The 27,025-nt window shown below is 39.9% G+C and overlaps 1 protein-coding gene across 9 annotated transcripts in view; it reads right to left on the reverse strand.

Moving 5' to 3' along the window:
* TIAM1 (TIAM Rac1 associated GEF 1) overlaps positions 1-27,025 on the reverse strand; it is a 189,154-nt gene that overhangs the window by 125,370 nt on the left and 36,759 nt on the right. For 7 of the 9 annotated variants that reach the window (XM_081859259.1, XM_081859254.1, XM_081859263.1 and 4 more), the window contains exons 2-3: positions 20,938-20,991; positions 15,401-15,570 (exon numbers count right to left, since the gene is read on the reverse strand). The gene's annotated coding sequence lies outside the window, so the exon portion shown is untranslated. Of the gene's footprint in view, positions 1-15,400; positions 15,571-15,713; positions 15,833-20,937; positions 20,992-27,025 lie in introns of those variants that run through there. The other 2 variants (XM_081859257.1, XM_081859260.1) reach the window with 2 other exon arrangements.

Below are 27,025 nucleotides of genomic sequence, written 5' to 3' on the forward strand. Positions count from 1 at the left end.
GATCAAAGTTTAATAGAAGAAGTGCAAAGAGAAACAGAGATGGAAGTGGCAAAGAAGGTAAAATATTTAGGAATATGGTTAACCCAAAAAAATATTGACTTATATCAAAACAATTATGTAACAACTTGGAATGGTATAAAGAGAGACCTCGAAGTGTGGGGTAGGATGAAATTATCTTTTGGGGGCAGAATCTCTTCAATTAAGATGAGCGTGCTTCCAAAGATGTTGTTCTTATTTCAAATGATTCCAATAATTAAAGGGACAAAGATCTTCAGAGAGTGGCAAAGAATGATCTCAAGATATATCTGGCAGGGCAAAAAGCCAAGAATACAATTTAAGTTACTAACTGATGCGAAGGAAAGAGGTGGCTTCGCCCTGCCAGATTTGAAGCTTTATTATGAAGCATCTTGTCTCTGCTGGTTAAAGGACTGGATAACATTAAAAAATAATAAGTTATTGGATCTTGAAGGTTTTGATAACAGGTTTGGTTGGCACGCTTATTTATGGTCGGGGAAGAAGAAAGCTCATAAAGGGTTTGTCAATCATATTTTTAGAGGTGCCCTAATAGAAATATGGGACAGGTACCAAAATATTTTGGAACCGAATGTACCTCATTGGTTATCCCCACTGGAGGTCATGAGTGTTAAAAAGACAAATATGAGAGAGGACTGGATGACTTATGGAGATATTGTAATTAAAGAAGGGGGGAAATGGAAAATGAAGCCATATGAACAAGTTAAAAAATATGTATATGATTGGTTGCACTATTTTCAAACAAATGAAATGTTTAAAAAGGATTGTAAAGAGAGGAGATATATTGAAGGAGAGTCTAGATTTCAAAAAGAGATAATAAATAATGATTATAAGGTATTGTCAAAAATGTATAAAATGCTATTGGAATGGCAAACAAAGGACGAAGAAGTTAAATCGGTTATGATACATTGGGCCAGAGACTTTGGTTATAATATACAATTAGCAGATTGGGAGAAAGTATGGAAGGAAAATATGAAATTCACTGCATGTATGACGATAAAGGAAAACATTATGAAAATGGTATATAGATGGTATATCACTCCCGTTAAACTTGCAAAAATGTATAAAACATGTAACAAATGTTGGAAATGTAAAGAAAGGGAAGGGTCGTTTTACCATATGTGGTGGGAGTGCAAGAAAGTAAAGGGTTTCTGGGAAATGATATATAATGAATTGAAAAAGATGTTTAAATATACGTTTGTGAAGAAACCAGAAGCCTTTTTGTTAGGAATTACAGGAGGAGAAATTAATAGAAGTGATTATAAACTTTTTCAATATGCAGTGACTGCGGCAAGAATTTTAATGGCCCAAAAATGGAAACAAGAGGAACTACTGACACTGGAAGAATGGAGGCGGAAACTGATGGACTTTGCTGAACTAGATAAATTGACAGGGAAAATTAGATATCAGAAAGACCACAAGTTCACTCAGGACTGGAGAAAGTTTATGATTTATCTGGAAAATATTTGTGATGAGCAGACAACGCTAGTTGGATTTAAAGAGGCTTTGTGAATGAAAAAGGGTATTGTAAAAGGGAAAAGAGCTGTGAAGATTTATAAACTGGCAATATAATTATAAAGGAAATGCGGAATAAATACAAAAGTATGAGGATTGTGGGGGGAGCGGGGGGAAGTCAAAAATTTGTAATATATGGAATATGATTGTGTTTAAATAATTTGTAAAAGAAAAATTTTCTTAAAAAATTAATATAAAAAAAAGAGAAGCGGACACGGAGCAATGGATCCAAACTACAAGAAAAAAGATTCCACCTAAACATTAGGAAGAACTTCCTGACAGTAAGAGCTGTTCGACAGTGGAATTTGCTGCCAAGGAGTGTGGTGGAGTCTCCTTCTTTGGAGGTCTTTAAGCAGAGGCTTGACAGCCATATGTCAGGAGTGCTCTGATGGTGTTTCCTGCTTGGCAGGGGGTTGGACTCGATGGCCCTTGTGGTCTCTTCCAACTATATGATTCTATGATTCTATGATTCTAAGCCTCAGGGAAGACCCAAAAATAGCTTCAAAATGAGCCACAAAGTTCCTTCTTCAGGCAATGAAGGAGGATCTTCCTGGTTCGTTTTGAAGCTGCTTTGGGGCTTTCCTTGGTGCCTGTGTCACTCTAGTTTTCTCACTGTAGAGTCAGACAATGGAGAAGGACTACAGGGTTCGTTCTTAACAGACTACCTGCTTAATTATGGAGATGGTTTTTCATCTTCCGTGGAAGAGAATTGATTGTAGCCCAGAGGAAAAGAATGGAGAAATCCAAGGTTTTAGTGTAGCTGTGACTGGGTAATAGCATGTCCAGCCAAAATCAAAAGGTAGCGGCAAAGACATGGGTGCACACTCTTTCTAGCTCAGGTTCAATTTCATGTAAAAAAAAGCTGTGTTTTTAATGGGTAATTAAAAAAGAAAAACCCTCATAATGCAAATGTAAAAAAAAACCCCATCATCAGTATGTGCATTTTGCTGCATGGTGGGGGAGGTTATGGTTGAGAAATTACGAACCACACAAAAAATAGCCCATACTTATATCACTGGGTGTGAGGGCTGTGAGAGACAACCCTGCAGTATAGTCTAGCATTGTTACTTAGTCCTTTGGTGTGTTGGGCTTTTTTACAAAAGGGAAATGCAGTTGGGGGGCTGTTTAGTTGACTGAAGCAGCAATATGGGGGATGGGGGAGATTATTGATTTCTTTTCCATGCACTTGATGGAGAGTTGTAGTTCAACAACATCTGGAGGACCAAAGGTTCCCCCCACCTGAATCAGATAATACTGAGCTAGATACACCAGTTATATGTCCTGATATAAAGCAGCTTCCTATGTAAAAGCATCCTGTTATGCACTCATGCACCCCTCTAATATGGGAGCTTCCCATATGTGATGGGTCGGGACTGAACCATGAACGAAGTATTTTAGGAGTTCCCTTTGCTATAATGTAGCACAGCCTCTAGAACTCCCCACACTATAGTGCAATCATATGCATGATTTCTCAGAAGTATATTAGCATAGGATCACAGCGCCTTTATCTTAAGTCTTCTTTTTCTTTACCAGCATCTTAAAATTGCTACATAACCAGTGATGCCTAGAATCTTTAAAGTGCCTGCAAAAAATGAAATCTGTTGCTTTTCACATCTAAAACCAGAAGCCAGGTGCGACCACTTTGCAATGTACCTTTGATGAATGCAGAAACTTATGCCTAAAAAGGAACACCTGTGTTCTTAGCAACCAGGCAGTCTGAATCATACTGCTATATTATACATTTGTAAGTTTACATCAACAGAATATTGGTGAGCAAATGTCTTATTACGTCAAGGTCAGATTGCTAAACAAATTTTTAAAGTTGTTAACAGTACTTATTTTACCTCCAGGAAGGAGGAAAATGATTCAAAGGAAACAAACTGGGAACCAATCCTCCCGAATAGAGACCATAGGATACATTTATATAGCCATATTTATTCCAACAGAACTGTATCAGTTTAACATACCTCTCAATCACGACACACTATATAGCCATTTAAATATATGGGTAATGCTTCCCTGTCTTCCCACAATAGCCACTATCCATCATCTTTCACTCAAGGAAACATGAAATTTTTCAAGCCCTTACACAATTCCCCACATAGTATTTTCTTCCATTTATTCAATGGCAGGGGGAAAGCAGATCTTCCATTAATAATAAGGCAAAGAAGATTTCAGAGGACTGTACAGACTGTGATGTGCATGCTGATTTGCAGGATTCAGGGCAGTGCAATGCAGAAGGCAGAAGGCAAGGTTCTCAACTGCTGTGGCTGCCAGGAGCACAGCTCAAGTTCAGTTGTGACCTTAAAGAGTGTCCACCAATCTTTACCTGATAGAAAGTAAAACTCCTTTAGCACAGATTCACAATAGGAGGAAAAGTAAGTCCATTTTAACATTGGGTGGCCGACCCAGAACTGTCATTCTGCAGAGCAACGCCAACAACACACTGCACCCATCTGAGGGAGCTTTGAATAGAATAATCCTTCCTTGTGCCAGAACTGCTGTGACGATAGGCATTTTGCCAACACTAAATGAAGGACTGATGTATCTTAGTAATCACGCTGGTAGACCTTCATCAGTAATACTCAACGGTGTGCCCCTGATGGGTTACCTGTGGCCCTCCCAACTGGTTGGGCAATGCTCAGGGATGAGTGGGGCTGTAATTCAGCAATGCTTGGAGAGTCACAGGTTCCCCACCCTGTTCTATGCCCAACCATCTATGAAGCAAGAGAGAACAGTGCTGGTCCCCATGGTGTGGCCCTAGGCAGCAGCCAGTTCACTTGTCTTCTGGCATGGGTCATGAAGCGCCCTGATCTAGATTACAGAATTATCTATTTCTGCCAAACATTAGTGTTATAAAAATTCTCCATTTATTACTGACCTTTCATTCTTGCATGTATGATGCACGTTTTCTGCTTCGGTGCAACACCATCTGCTACCCCAGCAGCTGCACTTACACCCAAACTTGTGCCCAAATGTACTCTTTTCTGTTGTCCTATTTAGATCGGCAATGAAGTTCTGTGTTCCAAAAACCTCACATTTAATGAATTGTTTGGTTAGTATCCCCAATCATCTCTATACTTTTTCTTCTAAAATTAACTGTTTCAGGTTTAGCCTGTCACAAACAGCCACTATTTTAGTAGATTAAAAATGAATATTTGGGACAAACCCAAAACCTAGTTTGACTCGTTCGCTCTATGCAGAGCCAGCAAATAGTTTATATTTGTCCTTGGAAACAACTTTTTGTGCAAAATGTATCTCCTCTGAAGCAGAAAATTTAATTTTGTGAAGTATGGTACAAAAAACTACAATTATCACAGTCTTGCTTTTCTGTTTATCAACACAGACTGGCCTCTGCTTTTCCTGGACCCAAGGCCTGCTCCTGGGACAACAACTTTGCATTTTTTAAATTAAATTCTGGAATCTCTCTCCAATCACAAACTCCTTTTGAAAATAATGGGTTTTTCTTTTCTTTTCAAGAACACTGCACCTTGAAATTTGGTAAGGCCAGTGAGGATCAGTTTTTTGTGTATAAAATAGATTAAAGCCACAAACCCCTATTGCCCCAGAATAATCAACACCAAATTTTGTTACTGGGCACAATGAATAATAAAAAATGTAGTGTTTTTATAAAATACATTTTGCTTGATTTTTAAAAGACACAATAACAGTGTAGCCCATTGTTGAGGCTAAGCATTAAACACAGGAAAGCATTTCCATAACAGCATTTGGAGGGGGAGAAGGAGTTGATGCGGAATTGCTTCAGCTGATCAGTTCCAGTCCCAGCTATGCGGTCCTCACCATAGTAAACCACTTCCTCATGGACTGCCACCACACAGGAGCATTTTTAAACAGTGCTCATTGTAATGTTTTAATCCACCTTGAGTCAAAGTTCCTGCACTTGCTTTCTCAAATTGCAGCAAAATCACAAAACTCATACAACTCCCTTTTAGGATGTTCTCCTTGGACAGTTGTCAGCCATGCCCAACACTCTGGCAGGGCCACTGCTGATGCCTCCCCTTGTCTCACCTTAAAAAACTTCTGAGCTAGCATTTCAAACAGTATCCTTTGAATTTCCCACAATGGCCCTGGTTTAGCATCACTCTGTGACAGGATGAGTGCTGGTTGGAGTACAGTGCTACCTCGGGATGCGAACAGGATCCGTTCTGGAGCCCCATTCGCATCCTGAATAGAACGTAAGATGCACCTGCGCGTGACGTCATTTTGTGTTTTTTTTAAAATAATTTTTATTAATTTTCATAAAACAAAAAACACACAAATAAACAAACAATACATGACTTCCCCATGCCTCCCCTTCACTGCACCCCTGTTTCAAAAATTTTTTAGCAATCCTTCATTCCTTTTCAAAATTTAATTTCCCTTCAAATTTTCTTAACTTAAATATTTACAGCTATAGTTCTCTGTTTCTTAACCCTTAACATTTTATCAGTCCGAGATTTTGCAACAGTTCTTAAGATATAATTTGATTTTTTTCCAGTCCTCTTCCACTGTCTCCCTCCTCTGATCACGGATTCTGCCGGTCATCTCTGCCAGTCCCATGAATTCAGTCACCTTCGTCTGCCATTCTTCCAGAGTAGGTAATTCTTGCATCTTCCAATACTTTGCCAGGAGAATTCTTGCTGCTGTAGTTGCGTACATAAAAAAGGTCTTATCTTTCTTTGGTACCAATTGGCCGACCATGCCCAAAAGAAAAGCCTCCGGTTTCCGCGTGACGTCATTTTGAGCGTCTGCGCATGCGCGAGCGGCGAAACCCGTAAGTAACGCGCTCTGTTACTTCTGGGTTGCCGCAGAGCGCAACCCGAAAGCGCTCAACCTGAAGCACATTCAACCCGAGGTATGACTGTACACGTAGGTACAGCCAGGTAAGCCTGCCAGAGCCCACTGAAAGAGGAAGGGCCCACCAGAAGACACTTTGTCCAGGCCCCCTTCAAACCTGGAAACAGCCCTGCCTCCTGGGTTTCTATTATTATTATTATTATTATTATTATTATTATTATTATTATTATACCACCCTTCATCTGAAGATCACAGGGTAGTTTACAATATACAAACACAAAAATCCACACCATAATAATGAACAAAACAATAACCCTACGCAAACAGTTTAAAAGGCCACAAATACTGTTTATTAGCCAAAGGCTTAGCAAATAATGGGGGTGGGGGGACCCTGCACATAATGCTATTTTATGTTATCAATCAGCAGCAGTGCTTCAGAGAGCCTTACTTAAACCTTACTTTCTGAATTTCACTATTCAGTCAATAGTTTTCATTAGTGACTCCATGTATACACAATAACCCTTCAAAAAGTGAAGCAGCAAAATGGAAACCCATGCTGTATACCAATTGGCTGTTATGTTCTGGAACATCCTTATACTTCCTGTAACCTGTTCCTGCTGGCAACTAGGAATTCATGCTTGGGGTGCTAATTTCCTAAAGAAATGACCTGCATATGTCTTTAAGAGCACAAACAACTCCCCATTAACACTATTGTTTACGCAAATTGACTACCAGCTCTTCCACATTTAGATGTTCTGAATCATCCTCATTTATCTTACATAGTTAAAACTTGTTGAACACTTTTTTATCTTTCTCGTATGTGGCTGCTGCACTGGCCTGCCTCTAGTTACCCAATCCATTTTACATCACCTCATTTTTTCACATGGTACTCTCAGGTTATCCTAACTAAAATGAGAGGTAAAAAATAAATAAATGTTTTAAACAGAAGCAGCTAACACAATTTGCAGAGGGGTTTGATCTGTCACCAAAGAAATTCTTCTGGTTCCCCAGGACTCTAAATTGGGCAGCACTGAGAAAAGAAAAGAAAAAAAGTAGACACAGCACTGGGTTAGGTGGAGAGGTTTAACCTCTCCATCTAGATAAGCTCCCTGATGAGGATACAAATTGCCCCCTCCCTGGTCATCAGACTGATGATAACATGAACAGCATGGGGTGATAATCACCTGCCCCAGCTCATCTGGGTTGGCGCCAACGGTGAATGCGGTCTTCCAGACAAAAATTGTTAGCTACCCCATGGTTTTATAGAAAACATGTCTATATAATGCCAGTGACTCCAAGAGCTGCAGTGAAGGGGTAAATGCAACATTTTAAAACCAAATAATTCAAATGCAACAAACCAGAATAGAGAAAATGTGAGTATTATTAAGCATCCAATATTTACATTACCCATACTCATATTTACATATTAATTCTGCTAACATTTGTGTTTGCTAAACAAATGCTTGATATACAATAAAACACATTATCTATTCAAGAAGTAACATAAATTATTTATTCCAAATTTGATTTTAAAAATCCTTTTTATAGTTCCTTGAAAAAACATTGTCAGTTTTAAGTGGAATTATCTTTCTAGAGCAGCTATGCAAATTTGGTCTGAAATGACCACTGGAACAGACCAAAAGCCTATTGCGTCCAGCATCCCATAACACAAACAAATTTGTGTTATTTGAAGGAGGGGAGATGCACACGCAGAACCTGCATTATACACTGTTATTGCATCAAAAATTCCATGGCTATCCGCTACTATCTTCAAAGATACCGGAAAAGTATATGGTTCAAACATTGTACGGCTTTTTCTATAAATTTGGCTTGCATAGTTTCATCTGTCCCACCTTTATTTATAAAGCAGAATACTTACAGAAGGTGGTGAAACTTCCAAGTGGGGTCACTTTGCAAAAGCATACCTTCTGTGTTATGCCTTCTGACTGGCAGAAAGGTTTTGCTTGTATGATGGCAGCAACTTACCGTAGTACCAACAACTATAGCCCTGTTTGGGTATGTTGCTTGCATATATGTTAGATGCAAGCAGGGTGAGCAGGGATGAATGCACTCAGCTGTCCCTGCCACTGCCATGCGCCTTACTCTCCACAAGTTGGAGGGTCAAGCCTGAAGAGGGAACCCTCTTCTACTTGAGGAGCTCCCACCAAGTGACATGGAACTCTGCAAAATTGGCATTCAAATTCAGGAAGGGAGTCTTCACTAGAAGGGGGCTTTCCACTTCAGATTTCACCCTCCAACTCGTGGACCTTGGGGGGGGGGGAGGGACAGCAATTTGAGGAGAGGCACTATCATGCTCATTCTCACATGTAGCCTTTACACACGAGCAACATACCTGAATCAGATCAACCTCAGACCTGAGTACTCAAAATGCCTAGTTCTTTTATTCTCAAGGGAGGGAGAGGGAAGAGAGAGAATTTAATCTGAACCAAAAGTGTGTAGGAAGAATATTCAGCATGTAGGAGTAAGAGAATAATATTTTAGCTGGATATTGCAGCTGTCAGAGAGAATTCTGAGACTGCACTCCCACACAAAGCAGATGCATCTATTCACTTCTGATTTTAGGTGGTGTTCAAATGTTCTCCCACTTCCCAGTTACGGAAAGTGCTCAGAAAACCTTTTCCTCTGCTCATGAGCATTATGCTCTCACTGCTCTTCCAGCTTCTGAAAATTGACAAAAATGTAGATTAAGTTTACCTTTGCAAATTTCAAGAAGCTTTTTGCCTTTAAAACAGATACACACAACTCATTTCAGAGTTTTGTTATCCATGGCAAAATTAAAACAAATGATGATTTAATGACCACAAGTGTGTTGCTTCTACCTTGCTCCTGACTGTGCTACAAAAGGAGAGAAAACAAGCCAGAGCCCGGCTTGCCATGAGATGTGAACCCAGGCTCATGGCTGGTTTCTCTTCAACCCAGCAGTGGTAAGACAACAAACCTTTTTTTCTGCTTCTGATTTGTTTGGTGTGAAACAAGCTACAAGCCATTGTCATCATTACAAGCCTTTCCCCTCGGCTTCCAGTTCTGGTCTGCCTTAATGGAGGCAGCCCCCATGACAGCGGGAGAGTGTAGGCAATGGAAAAACAATGATGATAGAGAGTAAATCATTCTTGCAAGTTCCCCCCAAGGATGGGCTTCACTCGCACTTTGTCTCAGTACCTGGCTCTTGCTGCAACATGGAATGCAGGGGCCAGGGAGCCGCTGAGTACAAAAGCACTTCACCTGGCAAAAACCCTCCAACGCTGCCATTAAGAAGCAGAGGTTCTCCTTTTAATTAGAGCTTAACTGGACTAAAGTACAGGTGTGTGCTAGAAGAGATGAGATCACAAACTGTGAACAAACCAACTCCAAGGACTTTAAGGTTTGAATTTGAGATAAAACTCAATTTGCACTTCATTTGGTACAAAGTCGGCGGGGGAGGGGATCCTACGGTTTGTTTATTTAAAGTTTTCCTATCTACATTTATGATTCGGCAACCCTCCCCTGAATGTTAGTTCAAATTATACCTGTACAAGTGAGGATGGAAGAAATTGGATTTAAAATATGGATTATAACATCAAACTGAACTGTGTGTGTAAAAAAGGGGGAAAGGGATGGAAGCTCTATTTTGCAAAAGGTTTATGATGGAGACTTAGAGCTAACTCTTCCGCATCCTTTATTATCTATGAAGTGAACTGAATAACACTAAGAGGACTTGGAATTTAATTTAACTGGAAAGATAATTGGCCATATATCTTCAGCTGGAAGGATGAAAGAAGTCTGTGAGCTGCCAAGGAACTGATAAGGTTTCTTACTAAGTCATCTATAATTCGATAGACTGCTCTTCTTCCCAGGCTTGGGGAGGGGGGAATGGTGACAACAGTTTATTTACTGGGACAGAGCAACTTTTGCAGCTGCTGTTCTCGGTGCAAAACAATGAAGCATGAGATGGAGAAAGAACAATGATATAGTTTGAGTCCCTCGCTTGAAGTTTTATAAATCATTTAATGTGTCAACACAAATAGAAGTTATTAACATTGCAGTTGTTGCATAAGGGATTATTATTATGACTGGAATGTAACTGAAACTAGTAAGATTTTGGAATGCAGAAATAAAGAAAATTAGAAAGCCATTAAATCTAGCATGTGGGGGGCCTACTTTAATTAAATTATATAATTTGGTATTTGAATAATTGGTATTAATAATTGTATTATAAATTGGCATTGTTATAATGAGGCTGTTATTGACATATAATTGAAAACTAATAAAAAAATATATCTATGACAAGCCTTTCCTCTCCATGGAACACATTTAAGAGCAGGAGAGGAGCAAAGCACTTTGTATGCATTCAACCATAGTTTAATTTAAACTGTGGTTTAACATTGCATGGGAAGTGGGTCAGAGGGAGGCTTGATTCACAGGGCTTCTTGGGAGAGTAAATTCCAAGGTTGGAAAGGAACACCATGGACACGGTCTTCTGCTGTCCCATATAGTATCCATGTCAAGAATAAATTACATAACTATAGGAAGTGGATTCATATTAAGACCAATATACTGCTCCTTCCCCACCCTGCATTTACTCACATTTACATGATAGAGTCAGTTTATGTACATCTGAACACAGTCATAGCTAATGCTTTAGCTGGCTCTCCAAGCACATAAGTAAACTGCTAAACCTGCCTCTAAGGGAGGATGACATTACATCTTCTACTGTACAAGCATCCATATTGTGGATATGGGCAAAGGAAGAATTTGAATTGGCATGCTCTTAGTCCTGAAGCACAATTTTTTTATTTAATTTATTATGGCATTTACCGCATTTACTCGAGTCTAATGTGCAGTCGGATCTAATGCACACCTCAATTTTCAAAACCTTGAAACAAACAAAAAAATCTGCTGGCGAATGTAATGCGCATCAGCAAAAAGTTCACTCTTTACAAGAATAATTTTTTATTAGTAGCTTCTTCATGGCTTCCCCCATAAGCGAAAAAATAAAAATAAGAGGCTTTTCCTGGCACAAAAAACCACGAAGCAAACACCTGACCCGCCACAAAACCCTGGCGGCAGCAGAGTTTTGAAGAAAGGAAAGATCCGCTCAGTTTAAACTTAAGTTTTACCGTATTTAATTGAGTCTAATGCGCCATCAATTATAAGGTGCATCCCATTTTTCACAGTGTGATTTGGCAAAAAAAGTGTGCATTAGACTGTAAATATACTGTAAATACAGTATATCCCACCTTTCCTCCACAGAGCTCAAGCTGGCACACACTATTCTTCCCACAGTATTTATTTGGTTATTTATTTTGGTGTCTATCCTACCTTTTCCCACAGCACAATGTGATTGATATATAAAAAACGGACCAAGGTAATCATCATACATATGTACCCATGAAATCAATGCGGAAAAAATCGTCATAGGTTAAAGTCCTGTTGCTTTCAATGGGAACTAAGTGCAACAAAAATGAAGAAGCATTCAGCTGTCTTTTACTCTGGATCTAACCCAGAATATTATCCTAACCTGCTTAACCTCAGCTATTAAAACCCAGCCCAACAAGGAAGTCTTGCAACGCCTCTGGAAGGGCATGCAGCTGGTTGTTAAAATTTACTGCCCCTAAGAAAAATGTGTTGTCAGTAAGCAAAGAGTTCCACAGCAAAGACCAATTAATTCCATCCACGTAGATAGAAATTCACATCTGTAAGACAGCAGCTCATAAGAAAATACAGACTCCCAGACCCCTGTTAAGGAAACAAGTATGTCCAGCTCAGGAATTCTCACCTCTAATAACACTGATCTGTCCCTTAGGTTCCACTTCTTGGCCTACTAAGAATTTTTCAGAGTGATAAGTAGCCTCTTGATGAAACATCCCAGTTAAGTGTTGTTGCTCAACTGTCTGATTAGGAAGATCCTTATTCAAACCTCACTCACACACGAAGCTCAGTGGATTACATTGGAACAGTCACTAGCTATCAGCCCAATCTACACCACAGGGTTGTTGCAAGGGTGAAATTGGGAAGTGGGAAGCATGTATGCTTGGAAGAAAGGTGGGATATTGACATAATAAAAATGGTTGTTGCACATGTTGAATTAGAAGCAAGTGCCACACTGAGACTTATTACCAAGTAAGTGTGCCTTACAGCCTAAATTCCCAAATAGGGAACGGGGCTTGAATATGCCCATACATCTCTAAAGGGCATATACACAGCACACAACAGGCATGATAAATGGTGTTGTGATGTTTTAAATAAACAGATCTTGAAATGCTGATAGATGTCTCAGCCGCCACACTATTATTACCATCAAGGCAATAACATGCTTACTGAGATGCAATAAAACGGGTTGTTACATTAACAATAGCCTCCACGATAAAATAATTTGCCACCTTCTCAATTATCACAAGGAAAACATGCAAGGGAGTCCCAAGCTGCCATTTAAAATGTGGTGCATCAGCTTTGGCTCTCTTTGGATACCTGTATATGAGCACAGAGGAAATGGATAGGAAGAAAGAACCAAAAAATATACCCCTTATCTGGCAAAAGGGAAGCACCTATATTTTCTCCTTGAACAGAGGATGGGTTAGATCCAAAGGGACTTTTGTATGAACTGAAGGTACTTCTGCTTATGCAAAGAGAGTTCACAATTGTACTGAATTACACACCTTGATCCCTGTTACAACCCTCCCCCCCATCACTTCTCATGCCATTCCAAAGGGCTTCTCAACCCCCCAGGAGCACCTTTGGGGGGCACAGAAAGCACAAAGAGTTATAGCTAGGAAGAACTGATAGAGAACTCATCTTGTGGTTTAACAGATCAAATCTTATAAAATTTCTCTTAACAAGAGCTAACTATGGCTTAAATTGGAATACAGGCAGAATCACTTTCTTTTATTTAGATGTTCTAATGGTGTCCATATCAGAACAGCCAAATAGCTTCATAAACAAGCCAACTTAATTGTAATTCAGTAATAAATATTACACTATTTAAGGCTAACAGATGTTGAATATTGGTAAACTAAAGAAATTAAGAGCATATGGGGGAGATATCTAAAAAAAAATACAGCTTACTTTTCATTCTTAGCTTTAGTCTTAATGTAAATTATACATCTAATCCCAACTATGAATCACTATACTGATCACAGAGTCACATAACTGCAGAGCTGGAAGGGATCCAGAGGGTCATCTAGTCCAACCCCCTGTCATGCAGGAATCTCAAATAGATCATAAATGACAAATAGAGCAGCTTCTCTTGTTTTAGATACCAATATGGAGATTAACAATATCACCATGTAGTAAGCATGTCACATGTGACTTGGAAAAGATTTCATCTGTGTTGCTGAGAAGAAAGTAGCAGAAAGCATTAAATGTTTTCTGACACGTTGGAACAGCTTGCTATAAGATCAATGATCAGAGAAAGGAAATCCCATGTTTCAGGATGCAGTCCTATCCTTGGCACATGTTAGGAAGGAAGCTCAACCACATAAAGCACTGCTGCTACTCCCCTCCTTCCTCTAAATATAAAAGGAACTGGCCAGCAATGGAAGGGTGATACCAGATGTGGAAGGAAACGCTTTGATCAATAACTAGAAAAATGTGTTATAATTAAGATCTACCCCTGGAAACTAAGGCACATAGCTCCTCTTCTTTCATTTGCTTTAATCATGTCAACATGACAAAAATCTGTCATCTCCTTGCCTGGTCAATAAGGAAACAGTGGTTCAGATCCAGACAAGTTCTTCCCAATATGGTTTTGGAGAGCAGGTGGGTCACATGCAGCCGTCGACCACTCTATGCAGCCCACCAAGCCCCAGGAAGCTTGTCTGCAGTTCCCAGCTCATGAGCTATATCAGCTCTGCAGTAGTGGAAAGATGGAAACAGGGACAACAATCTTTTCTCCACTGCCCAGATGATGGCTGCTCAGCAAAGCAGCAGGGACCTTGCATGGAATGCTAAACCAAACAATGGCATAACACAAACACGTAAGCATAAGAGTTCCGGGAGAGATTATCAAGGTCTTCCGCTGGTCCTGATGCTGAGCTGCAGTAAGGTAAGGCATGGTGTGGGCTGAGTGGGTAGTCCAAACCCAGGATTGTGGCTTATCTCGCTCCAGACAAACCACAAGGTGTAACCAAGGTTACATGCTGAGTCAAGTTCAGCAGCAGCAGGTCATGAGGAGGAGCACAAGAGGAGCAATCTGCTCTCTTGAGAACACCCAGTCTTACTAAGCCATCATTTGCCTCAGTGGGATGTGCAAACTGGCTCAGTGTGTTTATGTGCAATGTCCCCAAGTTCTAGTAAAGGGGATAAGGAGAAAGGGGAATATCTGTGCATCTCCAATTCCTCATTCTAAGTTGTTACTAACACGTCATTTATAAATATTTCAGCTGGCTATTTCGGAAGGGACTTTGCCCTCAGTCCTCTCAGAAGTCAGTTGGGGGGCAAATGTTCTCCTCACCAAGTGATCTATCTTTGAAGCCACCATTTTTTTTAGGTGCTTGGTTCGTATCCAGCAAATGGTAACTGCAGAGCCCAGAGTTAGGAGAACAGAACTATGTAGTTCTACCTGATCCCCATCACATGGTTACTACAAAGTTTAATTCTTATTGGTAGTGTGCACAGTGTGGACAACGATAGAGACTTGTAGGAGCACAGGAAGCTCCTGGTGCCAAGTCAACCCATTGGTTGATGAAGCTCAGTACTGTCTACAGTGACCACCAGCAGCTCTCTAGAGTTTTAATCAGGAGACTTTCCTAGCCGTATTTTGAAATCTCGGGGATTGAACCTGGGATATTTTGGCATGCAAAGCATGTACTCAACCACTGAGCTATGGTCCTTTCCCAAAATAGGTATACCATAGAGTTGTTGTGTGGTTAAAAAAAGAAAAAAAAGGAAGTGCCTGCCTTGGAGCAGAAGACTGGACATGATAATTGAGCATCTCTTACAGCTTCACGTTCTATGGCTTGAAGTCTCTCACAATGAAAAGGCAGGCTATTCATTACTGAATATTATGTATAGTGCATAACAGATTGAGAAAACAGTACAATAAAATTACAGAACGTACCTCTGCTCCATGAGAAAAGCAGCTAAATGCTCTTGAAGTATTGCAACCCTAAAGCGTTGTATTCCAGGGTCCAACAGCAACAATTTATGCAGCTCACATGAAAGAACAGTGCGGCTTTTCAAGGCAATACATGTCTCTTAAGAGGATGTGTTCACCAAGCAGATCACAAGCTGGAAATTAAGTCAAATACATATATACAGATGAGGGATAAAAAAATACACATCCAAAAAACCCGTATTTTAAGTTCAATTAACATTTTATTTTAATATGGAAACAACAAAAGGAATTTCTCTTACGGCTCAAATAACCTTACCTAATTCACAGTGCCAGTCTTACTTACGGTACAATAAGCCTCATTTGATTCAATTACTTGAAGGAGACTGGAGGCATTAAGGGAGACCATAATGCTACATCCTCACATTCAGAGATATTCTGCCACATTTAAGTATTTTTGGTGCTGGGCTTGGGGCTATTATTAGCTATATCTGGTTGCTAGGGAAGGCTTTGGTAATGACATGCACCAGCCAGAAAACAGAATCTGATTTGCAAAAGAAGTTGGGAGTGGAACAGTTTAAAATTATGGTTGAAGGGGAGAAATGTATAGGTCCAGTCATATCCTGTAATTACAAAGTGGCATATGAACAGATCTGGGAAACACCTGCGCCCTGACCTTAGAACTCATAATCTAGCAAGAAGGTGGAGGTAAGCACTGTATGTAACTGACCATCTTTTCCGGGACAAGAAAAAAGGCCTTCACCAATCGAGGACTCCTATATGCTTCATTCAGGGAAGGGATGAGCAGGTGTTGAATTTCATTTTATCTCTCACATTGTAACTCTACTTAAAAGGAATCCCCATTGCGTTCAATGGGACTTGCTTTCATGTAAGTGTGCATGGGACTTATCCACACATAGGAATAAGCCCTACTGATCTCAGTAGACCTTTATTCTTAGGAAATATGCTCCACAGTCCTCCTCATTCAACCATAAATCCTGTCCAGATTATTCTGGTTATAAATTTTACAGGTATAGGAAAAAGGCTGAGGCACAATGTTGTGTTAAAAAGGTAACATTGAATGACTTTGTCTCAGTTCTACTTAAACATTTCACATGTACAGCTAAGTAAAATTAACCAGGTACAGTCATGCCTCGTCTTGCGTTCCGCTCTTGTTACAGACTTTCAGCTTACGAACGGCAAACCTGGAAGTGTTTACTTCTGGGTTTGCTGCCCGCACATGTGCAGAAGCGATCTGCGTGCTTTGCACACGCACAGAAGCGCTCGATCACGCCATGCACATGCGCAGCAGAGGCACTCTAGTTGCAGTCTTTTCAGGGTGTGAACGGCACCCCAAAACAGATTAAGTCCGCAACTAGAGGTACCACTGTACAAAACTAACACTCCTACAGCTTCTTTCAGGTCTCAAACAAATTATGTTACACCTTTAGAAAACGATTTTGAAGTATTTAATCCCCAGAGTGCATTTTTTGGAAGGGGAAAAGAAAGGCCAAAGTAGTTTTGAAATAAAAAAGACAATGAAGATGGGAAGAATTTCTCAAAATGTTTTGAAGCATGAAGACCTGTTGAACTTCTAGCTTCTTATGAAGGCCACATGTGCTGAATCCGGCAAGCATTAAGCTTCTTCTCAAACCTATACTTTCTTCACTTTTTGGAAGGTAAAATGAAGAAAGGAAAAAGCAACTTGTCTAAAAGCATTCAAGACCAATGAGTGATCTACTAAGCTATTAAAAAAACTATCTAACTTTCCCTCTTAGTAGCTGGTGGATCAAGTTTGCAGGATCTTAGGAGCTTCAGAAAATGTATTGTTTTAGCCATTTTAAAATTATCATGTTACACTACATACAGATGTTATTCGTTACATGGCTGCAACAGCAGCAACTCTCCTTTGTACATTTTAATTCAAGAATTGTGTGCTATTCCTTCATTACAATTTCTTCATGCACAAAAATAAGCCCAACCACTTCACATTTGTTCACAGTGAAGCCTATTGATGCTATTATAATGTGTAGTTTGGAAAAGTCACTGCTGTCTGCCAAACCAAGAGGGTAAAGTTCCAATTGCTCCTCAGAAGGCTTCCCTTTGGACAGTGCCGTATCTAAGGGAAGCGGAACACTAAGAAAGTATGCATATCAAATTTTAGAAAACCGTCAAGCGGGGTTTTTCTGGGTGAATGCCTTTAATGGCCTAAGATACATGCAGTAATTAAAAGAATAGTTCCCTTATGGCCAACAACGAAGAAGATTTAATTATGCATTAAGCTATTGGGGATGAAAGAATCATATAACACTTTTGCATTTCTCCTTGGTTGCATTATATAACTGTTGCCTAGTAGAATTTAACATGTTTTATGTATGTTTTGTTAGAAATTCAAACCACAGAAACACAGAAATCTCTATCGTATGAAGATTGAAGAAAGGTGTGTGGGTGTGTGAAGATGAAACAACTTGTAGCATTTAATACTATCTTGCCTCCAGTTGTATACTCTGACATATGCCCATATTTGGAGCTTTGGTATGACTCAACATGGCAATTTTTATTAAGTTCATAAGCTCTCTTGGTTTTAAAGAGGGAAAATCAGACCATAATAAGTATCTGTGATGATTATGGGTGGGTTACTCGTGCGTAAATTGCCCCCAGTTCAGTTAGAACGTTTGCTCAACCATGTTTAGGGTTAGAGCTCGCCCTCTGTGACCTGTTAGTCACTTGCAGAATCCGTCAGTGGGCGTTTCTTGAACCTCTTCCAGCATAAAAGTTGTTTGACCCCAAGTCTCCTCCTATGTTCCCTGCGCGGAACGCGTCTGCGCAAGTAAGGGACAGCAAGGGCGTGCCAGCGCTCTCTCCGCTGGTTTCGGTTGAAGGGTCTTGGAGCCCTGACACCGATTCTTCCATCTCCCTCTCCTCTCTATTGGTGTCATGCTGAAATCCTTCCCCCCGACTGGTTCCCTCTCCGGCATCGCTCTGGAGCCCTGCCTCCGCTTTTCGCTCTGACGTCAGTTCCCTGACAGTATCCAAAGATACTGATTAGACAGACACAAATAACAAGCACAGGATAGCCCAACTTTTCATACCTGTGGGCCGCTGACTGTCTTGTTGCACAGGAAGGGGGAACAAGGTAAAAATTTGACACACACATCAGCCCTCACACTGCCTTCCCAAAGCTGGCTAAGCAAGGCGCCAAGCTTTGGGAAGAAGGCCCTGGGAGGGTCCTAGAGCCGTCCCATCTCCTTTCCAAAGCTGGAAAGGAAGAGGGAGAACTCTAGGACCCTCTCAGAACCCTCACATCTCCTTCTCAAAGCCCAGCACTTTGCTTACCTGGCTTTGAGAAGGCCACCATCAAGGGGCCACATGCAGCCCTTAGGCAATGTGTTGGACCACCCTGAACTAGCAAATGTATCTGTAGTTGATAGCACCCAACCCCAGAGGCCTCTTCAATAGCTTCAATTAGATATTTTGAAATGAGTTCTTGCAACCATCACAACTGTGGTGAAAATTCTTACTTGATCAGTTTCTCTACCCCTTAATATTAAGGACACAGGACAAGAGTAACATACATTTCACTTTTGATAACAGGGATTCCCCTAGTATCTAAATACCAGTTAAACCAAAATGGATAAATCAGTGTCCAAGTATAAGCCTTACTCATAATAAAATAAAAATTGACGAATCACCGTTTCTGATCAAGATCTAAGTAATAGGTGGAAGGATATGAGCAGATTTCAAAGGGAACATATAATATAATTCTGTGGACTGGTCAGAGACTCAAAGCTTTGAACACACACATCCAATGGCACATGAAAAGAGGAAGAGAAGAAAGAAGAAGCTTCCAGGAAGAAATAATATACAAAATGTTTTAATGACAAAGGGTTATATCAACATTAGAGTAGATCCATTGAAATCAATGGAAATGACTAAATTAGGTTCATAGATCTATTCTGAATATAACTTGGTTGGATACAACCCAATATCTTTTTTGATTAAGTTTACCAGCCCTTTTTCCATATGTAGAGGGATGTCATTTGAGGTCCTTATTGCAAACAGAAAAAATATATACATATATGGCACTAGAAAAGGATACTGTATTTATTATCACATTACTTGGACTGCTTGTCATTCTGAAGTGTTATTTTCTCTCAAGTTTATTGTAAGTGTTTAAAACTGCTTATCAGCTCAAATGTTGGAGTGAGCCCTCACTGTTAAGGTGAGGTGGAGGCAATAACTGAAGCAATCCAATTGTTATCTTAATTTTCAAGTTATATATGCAGTAATGCTTCTACCTTCTGATCAACTAGTCGCTAATCTTATTTGAACACAGGGGGTTAGGAGACCTATTACTACAGATACCGGGGTTTAATAAAATACACAGAATCCAGCCATCAAAGTACTCAGTGCTTCTTTGACTCAATACAATACCAGACCTTGCACATTTATTGCCCTTACAAGGTCTTACAAGCCCCAAATATGTATGCTCATAGACAGTGCTAAGAGGGCAGTTAGCAAGATCAAGGAGAAGAGGTCACAATCTGCTGGTGAATGTGGTCCAACAGGTAAAGACCTACAGGAACTTTGGAGGCCCCTGCCCAGGAACTCCAGTCAGGACATGCAAGTTGTAAGGCCATCTGTTATAGCTATACAGAAGCCAACTCTACCTTTCTTTGGGATGAAAGGCATGGGGCAGGAGATTTCCTGATAAAGGAAGGACTGAGGAACTCATGGGCATCCCTGGCCTGCAGAAAGATGAAGGTTATTGCAGGAGAGAGAAAAGGAAATAAATGGTGAATGCCCTATCTCCCTTACACAGGGGCCCCCACTACAAACACATCAGAGGGATATGGGAAGCACATGACAAGTAGCTAGAACATGTTAGGGTCCCGAGTTTAAAAGAGTGGTTCATTCAATGGGTGACTCTTGAATCATTTCTGTGGGAAAACATCACCCTGGAACTGAAAATGTGCATTTTATTTTAGGGGGAAATTCCAAAAAATACTACTCTTCTTTCTTTTTTCTTTTTTCTTTTCTTTTCTTTTCTTTTTTTTTTTTTTGCAAGCTCCTGATTATGAATCTTCTCTAACAACCTAAGCTTGTTATTTTCAGTCAAGACTGAGCACCACTAAAGAAATTCATGAAAAGAAGAGTATGTCACATTAGGAGCTCTTAGACTATTTTGGGCAATCGGTTACTAAAACCTAATGTACAATTAATCTAGATGCACCCCAAACTCCCTTTCTTTTCTCCAGAGCTAACAGGACCACCATTTCTCATTTTAATATTTGCTCCTTAGGTGGTTAATCCTTTCTAAAGTTCTCATGACTCATATGTGTATACTGCTGAAATATTCATTTATCTCACTATAGTGTTTTTATTCTTAATCCCACACCTCATTGGCAAGATCACCCAATGGAATGCATCTGTGGAAGCAGACAAAGAATTATCCAGTCTTAACAAGCACCTTACACTTTAAAAGAGCTTTCATTTATCCTGGATCTATGTAAACAATGAGAATAGGGAAGTATTATACGTACAAGCCTGGGAAATAGGAAATGCAGGAATCATTTCTTCACTTCACAGCTTTAACCCTGGAAAACAAAATTACACAAAAGCCATCAATGCACAGCATGTGCCAACCTGCATATTTAATAAGTTCTGGTCACACAGTTATTAAATCATCAAAACAGTTTCCAATCCAAGAAAAAAGACACATGCTTAAGACATCTTGTTCCTTGGGAATAATTTCAAAAGAAAAGAAAACAACAACTCATGTGCTCTAGTATTGTAATGCTGGACTAAAGTACACTTTTCAAGAAATTCTTCTTCAACTAGCTTGAAACCTGAACATTCAAAAGAAGGTCTGTCCATTCTTTATACAGGTAAAATGGTGTTGCAAAAATAGACCAATGAGTGTATTTAACACATAGGTGATATGACCCTCCCCCAGTGCTTTTTTTCTGGGGGGACACAGGGGTATGCATACCCCTAAACATCTTGTGAATCTAAGTTTGATCTCATTGAGGGGCAGTATTTCAATATGAGCAGGAAAATGAGTGTACCCCTAAACTTTGTTTTAGGCGGGGGAAAGCACTGCCCTCCCCTATATAATGCATACAAACAATTTTTCTAGTTGGTTCTATCAAAACGTGGCATCTGCAACAATGTGGCATCTGCAACAAGGCTGAATTTACTTCTTTAGGACAGATACAGGCATATTCTCAACTGTTTCACAAAAATTGATGGGACTTAATGGAGGAGAGCTAGTCAATGTTATTGTGCCAAACTTGCTTAAGCGCTAGATGCCACAACTACATAGACATGTATTAAGTGTAATGTTCCAAAAAGGCTATTTTAGGAACTACTAATTTTACTTGTGAGATAATGATGAGATGGAACACAAGCAACGACAACACTAACAAAATTTAAACTGGGTATCTTCAAAAAGCAAACTTAGGAGTGATTTGCTCTATGAAGAGCCAGTATGAGAAAACAGATACAGTCCCTGGTAAATAGACACAATTGAAGTGTATGCCACCTTTTTTGGAATGTTCCTCAAAGGGTTATTATTTTGTTTATTATGTTATGTATTTTGTATTTTTATATTGTAAACAGTCCTGTGGTCCTTGGATGAAGGGTAGTAGATTTAATATTAAATAAATAAATACACAGTCATACCTTGGTCGTCAAATGCCTTTGTACACGTACATTTTGGCTCCCGAATGCCAAAAACTCAGAAGTAAGTGTTCTAGTTTTCAAACGTTCTTTGGAAGCCAAATGTATGACGCGGCTGATGTGGCTTCCAATTAAGTGCAGGAAGCACTCAAATGATTCTGGGAGTCGACTCTGGGCCCCCTGAACAGATTAAGTTTGACAACCAAGGTACCACGGTAAAATAAAGTATGCACGTGTGACATCAATTGCAAAAGTGTACTTTCTTTTATGTACTACAATAGGAACATCTCAAAAATTATTTGGAGGGTTGGCCAGGACCAAGCAAGATTTAAACATCTCTGGTGGACTTGTAGGATTGTAAGAAATGCCTATATTGAAAAGATTGATTGCAAAACACAAACTATAATTAAACACTATGGTTATTCTGTTGGGAAAGTTAACAGAGATCACACTTGAAAAAGTTAGATCAGTGGTAGCAACTCACAAACCATCTATAAAACAATAGAATTTGATTCCAATGTATAAAGCATCACATGATAAGAAATATGGAAGGAAGTAGGTAAGTGAACAAAGTTGTTAAAACATTCATATAGGTTTATTTTTCACCAGCACAACAAATAAATTTCATTTATTATAGTACTCTCTGGTATGTTTCTTTTTTGTTTTTCTGTACTAACAAACTTTTTTCTGTTCAAACAAAATGATGGAGTTATTTATTACTGCATTTTTATTGCTTTTTTTAAAATTGGAGGGTAGGTACAAATACCACACAATGAAAATGGCTTTTCTATTTGGCATGTTCACTACATTATTAGTGAGCAGAAGATATCTTCCAGCTTTTTACAGGGGAAAATGGGTAGATATGTTGGGGTATTTGTAAAATATTATGCAAATGATTATGACCTACATTAAACAAAATTCAAAGACTGACTGAGAAGCAAACCTACCTTTGCAAAGCATTAATGAAACCCTACAAAATGATCCATTGTGGATACTGACCCATGCCTTGCTCAGGGCCCTAATGATTTTATGACTGCAGTATATCGGCCATGCATTACGCATTTCATATTCCAGAAATAATGACTGACTTGACTCTTTCCACCCAGCCCATAAATTAGCCTGTCTCTTCATTCACCTTCCAGAAATTTTCCAAGGAAACCTGTTATGACTCTACACATCAGAAAGTAAGACTTAAAAAATGAATATCTAGCCAACTATAAAACAGAAAATCTCAGATTGTTCGGATTCACATCAATTTGTACAGATTGCAAATGACAAAACTGTACAAATGGGGTGTAAATGCTACAAAGGAAGAACAGAAGCCTCTATAAATGTCTGTTCCCTGGGTAGTTGGAGCCCCTTAAACTCCTGCATAGAGAAGCCAGAGAGTCAAAGACAACTGCTTTTATGTTAGGGCTCAATGAGAGTTCTTTAGGAAATTTTAGAGAAAACCGCTGAACGGTTGCCTAACAGCTTAGAGACTTCTGTGCTGATATGACCTAGATTAAGAGATAAACATCTATATGGGGAAAGAGGGGTACATTTACTCTCCCCCAAATGAATTTTTAGCATACAGTTTTATATTTATAGAAGGGATCATTTATTCTCTATAAAAGGACAAGTGCATGTGGAGTAGAACTGAAAACAACCTACTAAACCTTTTACTTCACAAATACTGGCTACAATGCCTTCCTAGTACTGTAGTTGCTCGAGAGATACGAACCTTCACTTTCTCACAAGGGTCACTTGTTCAACTGCACGTGAAAAAATTTGGAATGGGTGATTAATTGCTGCAATATGGAGTTTCTTACTGGCAGCTTTTATTAACAACTTCTTAGTCAGCAGGGCTTGAAAAGTCCACTCACTTGTAGCAACTCGGAAGCTCTCCCTGGAGAGCAGAGGACCCACATGCTATCAATCTGACAATACTTTCAGAAAAGAAAAAGTCATAGCTCCAAAGAAAATAAGAGCTTGTTCTAAAGATCCTGCATGTTGCTGCCTGTTTTTTTCCTCCTCCTCTTTTTGCATAGGGTTACCTAGTGGCAAATAGTTATCAATATACAAGCCCTTGATCGATTAAGCACTACTAAGAAGAATGGCAACTTCTCACTGCACTTATGTATCTGGATGTCAAGAACTGTGTTATCCAATTCAGGACAGGCTTTAAGTTGCTTGTGGGGCAAGACAGAATACATTCCACCTGTCCTACCCCAGGCACTGGAGCTGAATAGGCAACAGATATGACCTATCAGGAATTGCCACATGCTAGCCAATTATGAAGCAGCTGGTGTTAAGGAAACCAGCCATTACATTACTGCACCTGCATGGAAGAAAACAAGGCTCAGGGAGCCTTCTCCTTTCAATTTCACAGCACCCAGGTGGCATAAGCATTCACCCATTAAAAGAGCCAGCTGGCATCCGCCGACCAAAGAATCAGGTTGTTTTGCCCGTCCAAAGCCTTCCCCTAACCTGGCAGCTGCACAAAAATTGTTGTTGGTTGAACACTGATACTGGGTCACAAATTGGTCATTCCTGGTAAAATTTGTTTACCCCTACACCCCGTTATAGTCTGGCCATGGCAATTCTTGCATTGAGAACCTCAAGAATGGATTGCTGAAATGTGCTATATGTGGGGCTACCCTTGGGTCTAGTCTGGAAGTTCCAGCTGGTGTCAAAGGCTGCTGCTAGACTGTTGGCAGGGACAGACTACCACCAGCATGTTACTCTGTTGCTTAAGAGCTTGCATTCGCTGCCCATATGCTACTGGGCCAAGTTCCAGTTTCTTGTATTAATTTACAATGCCCTTAACAACTTGGGTCTAGAATGCATTAAGGACCACCTGATTCCTTATATACCAATCACCAAGGTCTAGGGAACAGTTAGTGATAGTGGACCCCAGGGCAAAAAGACATAGCTTGTATCAAGCAGGAGCTATGTTGCTCAGTATTGTGGGCCCCATTCCAAGGAATTCCCACCCAGCTGAGATAGACAGGTTCCCTCCCTGCTGAATTTCCAGCACTAGGTGAATACCTTTTTCTTCTAGCAGGCATTGTAATTACAATTTGTTCTGATTTTACAGTTAATTTTAGCCTATTTTATTATATCTTTTGAAACTTTATTGTACACCACTTAGAGACTACAGTGTTAAGCGACGTATGAATTGTTGAAATAAATACATAATAAATATGTCCAAATAAAGCATTTGGCTCTGCTGAAGTGCTATTTACATAGGAGAACCTCAGTTGCATTGATCCTGACAGTTCAAAATACAATCTAAGAGATTAAAATGCCAGGCATACCACCTCCCTGCTGCAAAACAGGGCCACCCATCCATCAGCTCCCACACACGCACACAAACACACACACAAAGATCTGCTTACACAAATAGTTCCATGAGTAGAGAGACAGCTGGAAAGTCTGTATAGCGAGCAGCTCCTGATTATTCAAACCACATAAGAACAGCTCTGACGGATCAAGCCAGTGGCTCATCTTGTCCAGCATCCTGTTCTCACAGTGGCCAATCAGATGCCCACGAGAAGCTTACAAGTAGGACATGAGCACAAGGGCACTCCCCACTCCTGCTGCTTCCAGCAACCAGTACTCAGAAGCATTACTGCCTCCCACTGCAAAGGCAGAGTATAACTAACAAACACTGCAGGGACAGGAAAAAACACATGCAAACAAACAAACACAAAAAACCAGGACCACCGGCCAATCTGACTTGAAGGAAAATCTGAAACATGGCATCCAAGTTTTAATCAAAACACATCCAATGAATTTTTCCAATGGGACTTTTTCTCAAGGTACATCTTCAAACCATCCAAAGGTGCTTTTAAAGCAGATTTCAAAGCAACTCAAACTCAGCACAACCCTAGAGTAGAGCTTCACTGCTTCTTCAAACCTTAGAAAGCTTGGATACTACTCATTGTTGCAGTTTCTCTTGGCGTCAGGAACGATCAGAAAACACGAACTCTTGCTGCACTTCAAGTGGCCTCCAAAGCTTAGTAATGTCAGAGAGAAGACCTTCACTTCCTACAATATTCAGATGAGAGAGGCATGATCTGGTCCAAAGATAAATTTTGGCAGACTACCAAACTTAGCTTAAATTGGTAGATGGCTATACTCTAAGTAACTCTCCCCTCGTGGATATAAAACGGTCACTAATGTTAAGCTTCAGACAGATAAATAAATAAATAAGAAAAGTGTTCTGAAAAACATTTTTTAAAAAAACAGTATCCAGGAAGTATCCTACTACTGTACTACCAAATATATTTGGTGACAAGGTATCTGGGCTATTTGCTCAACTGACAAATATCTACCGTAATCACCAGATATCTGATCTTGGTGGAGGAGCCTTCTCCGCCTTTTCCCTTTCATAAGCCAATATTGTACAACACCAAGACTTGCTGAAACTTGTAAACTGTTCTCATACTTTTAATTTTCTTGCATAAACCTAGAAGGAGCAAACAGTCTTTCAAGAACTATCTTTAGTCAAAATGGTTTGGGTGATGAGGAAAGAGAGGGGAAAAGGGGAGATAATGAAAAAGCAAATATCAACAGAGTCCATTTTTTAAAAAAGTCTGTTTTATTTACAGTGGCCTCAGAACAGTAGGCAATTTTCTCTGTGTAGCACAGCAGTATGCTACTAGTCCCAACCTGGAATTGCACAGAGGGAGAAACTATGCTAAGTTTGGTAGGACGCAAAAGGTGCAGATCTTGCAGATGATGACCCATAAAATACTTATGTGTCCTGGTTTTACTGCTTGCCTGGGACTGCAAAAACATATGAATTGTCACAACCTGACAGACCACAAGTGTAGCTGGTATGATTTGCTCAGCTTGATGGGTCACAGGTTGTACAAGTCACTGGGGAACGGGGAGAGAGAAAGAGGAGATAGGCAGGCAGCCAATTTTTCACCCAGCTACTTCCCTGCAGAAATTCTGCTACTC

This window comes from Podarcis erhardii (genome assembly GCF_964252035.2).
Source record: "Podarcis erhardii genome assembly, chromosome: 4".
NCBI lineage: Eukaryota > Metazoa > Chordata > Lepidosauria > Squamata > Lacertidae > Podarcis > Podarcis erhardii.